We start from the raw sequence: 6,000 nt of genomic DNA, 5'->3' as shown, positions 1-6,000 counted from the left end.
AGGAGTTTGATGTGGATAGTGATGAAAACTGAAGTGAGGAATGCATATGCCATTTGCTTAAACCTACAAACCAGTAGTTATTTGTCTTGTGTATGTGCCGTGATGATTTATTTTTATGTCGATTGTCAACATGACTGGACCCATTTACTTGGTAGAACATTCCTTCTGGGTATGTCCCTGAAGATGTTTCTGGGAGAAATTATCATTTCAATCAGAAGACTAAGTACAGCAAATCCACTATCACCGTATGAATGGACAACATTGAATCCACTGGGCTCTCAGGTTCTAGGACCCGTATATCTTCTCTTGCTCTTGGACATTGGAGTTCTTGTTTCTCTGGCCTGTTTTGTTTTGTTTAATTCACACAAGGACTAGAGAAATAATTCAGCCATAGTTTGTTTTGTTTGCCTTCCATGTATGAAGCCCTGAGTTTAGATCTTGCACACACACACACACACACACACACACACACACACACACACACACACACACACACCATATACACACTCCTCACAACAAAACTTTCTAGTCTGAATTTACACCATCAGGCCACTCTTTTCCTCTTCTCAGACTTTCAGCCATGGACAGAAACTGACACCATTGATTTCCTGGTTCTCAAGCTTGCAAATGGCATCTTGCATGATTTTCCAGCCTCTACAACTCTTGAACTTGTCCCCATAATAAGCTTTATCTTACACCCACACACACACACACACATACACACACACACACACACGCACACGCACACACACACACACACATATAAATGATATCTTCCCTGTTGATTTTGTGTTGAGAACTCTGAGCAATATCCCTCTCAGAAATTAGGCAAGGGTGCCTAGAAAGTAGATTCTGCCCTAGAATGTGTCTATAATTCTCTATTAGGCATTTTTATAATAACCCAGTGTAAAGAGAACTTTTCAAAAAAAGTTTATTGAAGTTAAGTGATTACATAAATTTCACAATATTGGGGAATAGTGATACTTAGCTAAAGTCACAAACACATTTTAACCTTTACAAGTTGAATTGCCATTATCATGGTCTATAAAGCTTGTGAATTCTACAAACTTTGACAATGTAACTATTTCTTCCAAATCGGATATATATATTTCTTTCCTTTTCCTTAGTGTAAACTGTTCCCTCTTTTCCTCTCATTCCTTTCCTCCCATTGCTGCCCTTGAGTTGCTTAGTTCATTTTCATCAATGTAATCTCATCAATCTCCAGTGCAGCTGATGGGCCCTTTTGATTCTGTATCCCTCTGATTCTGTGCCCTCCTCCTAGCTTCCCTCATATGTACACATGTATATACCATATGTGGGGTCAAGAACTTAGAGTCATCTAAAAACAATACGACAAATTAAGAAGAGTTACTTGAGTCTTGTTTACTTTGTCATATCTTGTTGCATTTTGAATTTAACATCCACATGCCAGGGAGACCAGGTGCCATTTGTCCCTTTGATCTTGGCTTATTTCACTCAACATGATTTGTTCTAGTTCCATCTACGTCCTTGTGAATGCCATTATTTTGTTTTCTTTTCCAATGGCTGTATAATATTCCATTGTATATAGGTACCGAATTTATGGATCCATTCATGTGTAGTGGGGCATCTGGGTTGTTTTCATATCTTGGCTATTTTGAACAGTGCATGTGTCCTTGTATCCTGGTTCCTGTTGCTCAGGATAGATGCCTACGAGTGGTATGGCTGGGTCATATGGAAGGTCTATGTTTAGTTCTCTGAGGATGCTCAAGGCTGTAGAGTTCCTCTTTCTCCACATCCCTGCCAGCATTTGTCATTGTTTTAATTTAGGATATAGGCCATTCTGACTGGAGTAAGGTGGTATCTCTGGATTGTTTTTATTTACATTTCTTTTTTTCTTTTTTAATTTTTTTTATCATAAAAATACTGTACAGAGGGGTTACAGTTACATTTCCTATCGAGCATTGTTACCTCATCCTTTGTTTTTCCCCTATCATCCCTTCCTTCCCCACCTCCCCAACTCCTCCCTCCCCTGCCACCTGCCAAATTGTAAAGTTGGTTTTCAACATAGTGCCTTGTAACTCTCATTGTTACAATGGGTCAACCTGTATCTGTAGTTAAGCATTTTGTTATTTCCCTTCCCCTCCCCAAATTAGAAAAATGTATATACAAGATACAGGGCACCGACATCAAATACAGTGAAAACAGGGGTTATGCTGTGGGGGAAGAACATACAAGAGAAACAAAAAAATCATATAGTACATTTTAAATACATTCAAAACAATAGCAAGGAAGAAAAACCACTGTGTCCCTATCATCAGATTCATTTCCCTTACTATCATCTTATATGGTCGTAAGTACATAGCTTTTGACCTTTTCTGCTTGTCCTAGACTTACACTAGTTATTGCAAATAAGGAAAACCATGGGACCCATGTTTCTTTGGGCCTGGCTTACTTCACTTAATATAATTTTTTCCAAGACTTTCTATTTCCTAACAAATGGGGCGATGTCATTCTTTCTGATGGAGGCATAGAATTCCATTGTATAAGTATACCACATTTTCTTGATCCATTCATCTACTGAGGGGCATCTGGGTTGGTTCCATATGTTAGCTATGGTAAATAATGCTGTGATAAACATAGTTGTGCTGGTAGCTTTTGTATAGCCTTGTTTGTGATCCTTTGGGTAAATGTCCAAAAGTGGGATTGCTGGGTCCTAGGGGAGCTCTATGTGTAGTCTTTTGAGGAACCTTCATACTGCTTTCCAAAGTGGTTGAACAAGTTTACACTCCCACCAACAATGCAGTAGAGTTCCCTTTTGGCCACATCCCCTCCAGCATCTGTTGTTAGTAGATTTCTTGATTATAGCCATTCTAACTGGGGTGAGGTAGAATCTTAATGTTGTTTATGGCTAGAGAAGTTGAGCATTTCTTCATGTGTCTATTGGCCATTCTTCTTTCCTCTTCAGAGAAGTTTCTCTTTAAGTCTTTAGCCCACTTATTTATTGAGCAGTTATTTCTTTAAGGATTTGTTGTTGGGAGATTTAATTTTTTGAGTTCTAAGTATATTTTTTGATATGAGACCCTTGTCCATTGTATGGCTAGTGAAGATCTTCTTCCAATTTGTAAGCTTTCTATTGATCTTGCTAGCTATGTCCTTTGCCATGCAGAAACTCTGCAGTTCCATGCAATCACATTTGTCCAACCTTTATTTGATTTGTTGTGATTCTGGGTCTTTATTAAGAAAACTTCAGCCTCTGCCAAGGAGCCCTAGAGTTTCTCCTATTCCTGTAATGTTTTCAGGGTGTCTACTTCGACTTTCCATTTGGAGTTGATTCTGGTGCAGGGTGATATATAAGGATCTAGCTTTATTTTTCTACAGGAGTTTAACCAATTTTGCCAGCACCATTTACTGAAGAGGCTGTCTTTCTTCCATTCTATTTTTTTTTGCTCCCTTATTGAAGATTAGGTGGCTATAGGTCTATAGGTTCATTTCTGGGTCTTCAGTTCTATTCCATTGGTCCTCAGGTGTGTTGCTGTTCCAGTGCCAAGCTGTTTTGATTATTGTGGCTTTGTAGTAGAGTTTGAAATTTAGTATTGATATTCCTCCAGCACTGTTCTTTCTGTTAAGGATCATTTTTGCTATTCGGGGTCTTTTATAGTTCCATATGAATTTTGGGGTTGCTTCGTCTATTTCCTTGAAGAATGAGGTGTGTCCTATGTGTCCAAGAGCCCTTTCCCAGGACTCTTGTGATTATCGCAGGAGACACAGGCCCAGGCATCAGCATTTATGTTTGTGGAGCTGCAGGTCAGTATGGGATCTTTTTTCAGGTCCCATCTAATAAAATCATAGGTGGTACTGGCATTGTTCTATACACTGGAATCATAGGCATCAGTTTCCAGCCAGAAGTGTATGGTTCTCTAGGTTCATGAGATGGCTGCAAAATAGTACTGGGGTTTGTAGCACTGTGAACTGTTTTTGTGGAACCTTCTTCAGGTGCTAGGGAAAGACCCTATGTGGTATCATAGTTTTGCATGAGCAGCCATTTTCCAGGGTCCTTTGGTCACGTTCCACAGGTGAGGGCAGGGCCCTGAGATCCACACCCCTTGAGGTGTAGGACACGAGAGAGCCCCTTACTAGGTTGTATGTATTGAGCACTTGGGGTTCTGGGGCTTGTGAGTTTGGTATCTGTGGCCTTAGTTGGGTTGATCATAGGTGGATAAGTCTATAAATTTCTATCTAGAAGATTTTTTTTCCCTAAGGCATGAGCAGATGGCAACAAGGTAAGATTGTAACCAAATAACTTGGTAGATTTGCCAAGAATCACTTTCCTCTATTTGTGAAAATCTCCTCTTGGCTTTAATTCATTTATCACCTTTGTACTCTACCATCAATTATCACAAAGACTTGGTTACTTATGAGTCCCAGAAGACTTGAAGATAAGTTCACTCTACTCAGCCCTCTAACCTTCTTCTCCCTCAGTACACACACACTCTGCCAGCCACAGGCTCAGTGCTTGGGCTCCACCATGACTAAGGGCTTCCGACCACTGCACCCTTGACTGCTTGAGCCGCTGAAACTTCACGGTGGGCCCATGACAGGCCTTCTCCCTATCTACTACCAATTCTTCTGTTCATATTTCACCCAAACACTATTGCAAGCTATCCAAAGATTCCTTGATCTATGACTATTTGTTTTCAAGCCTGTAACAAGCTCAGTCTCAGAAGATTGTAATATTATTATTCCTGACAAATTAATAATAATACATACATATATATGTGTATGTATGTATGTGTGTATACATATATATATATATGTATATAGTGTGTGTATGTTACATTAACTCAGCAGGGGTTCTTATATTGTTTATTGTCTGCTGATTCTCTTGCTGGTTTTTCCATAGTTAGAGGAGTCCTTGCATGGAATGTACTCAGGCTTCAGTGCCCATTGTGTGTGCTTTGGGGCTTCTATCTCTACAGTCTATGGATCTATGTTTTCCTCAGTATGGTCTCACTCAGGACTCTTGATGAAATCAAAAGCACTAACACTCTTTCTTTTAGAGGGGCCAGCCTTATGCCTCAAAGTAGTCACTACTTCCCCAAATCCCCACCTTGGGTTTAAGGTTTGTGGAAGAGGCATGTTTAGTATGCAGGTAGAATTGTCAAGCTTGCCAATGCCATCTGTCTTTCTTTGTGATTGCATCTGGATTCTTCTAACTCTCTTGTTGGAACTATGAATGGTGCCCAGAAGTATTTTCTGATTGTTTTTATTGGGTTGTGTTTTTCTTGTGTCTTGTCACTGAATACATGAACGTATCACCCTTGTCTTCAATTCTTGATTTTCTGTCTTTCACTTGATCCTGCCTATTGGTAGGGCTTTCAAGCAAGTATTTTCTCTTATTTGATTTATTGTTCTTTTAACTTTTCAAGCGTTTTTAAAACAAGGTTCACATCTCTTAATTGCGTTACTCTTTGTATCAAAAATTGGCTTCTTTATGTAATGCAGCTGCTTATTTTATTCTCTTTGATCTCATTCATTTATTCATAGCCCCTTTGATTTCACTGACAATAGTTATAATCATTTTTTATTATTGTTGAATAGTTGTACAAAGGAATTTTCATGTAACCTGTCCCTCTTTGTGTATGATGCATTTGATGTTACCCCTTCCATCTGTCTCCCTATTTTTCTTATCTATCCAATTTCCATGATTCTCCTCCAGTTTACTAGTTCCAGTTTCAGTGAATAACATGATTGCATTCACTCAACATTCCTATCTCCACATGACTGTGCCTCCCATTAGATTATTGTACCATGGCTCAGACAAGCCAAGTTTCAGATTTCAAGTATTCACTTCGTTGAACAATTTGTTAAATATTCAAAGGAGTTACACCATGCAAACCATGCTTTTTCAGTTTGATTGTGGATATATGTATATATTCCTGTACATGCTTTAATATATGTTTACATATTAAGTGTAACTTCCATGTATTAGAGAAATCATGCACTCTTTGTCTGAGGCTG

This window comes from Dipodomys merriami, unplaced genomic scaffold, assembly GCF_024711535.1.
Source record: "Dipodomys merriami isolate MVZ:Mamm:240054 unplaced genomic scaffold, mDipMer1.0.p SCAF_249, whole genome shotgun sequence".
Classification (NCBI taxonomy): Eukaryota; Metazoa; Chordata; class Mammalia; order Rodentia; family Heteromyidae; genus Dipodomys; species Dipodomys merriami.
Note: the sequence above shows the minus strand (reverse complement) of the source record.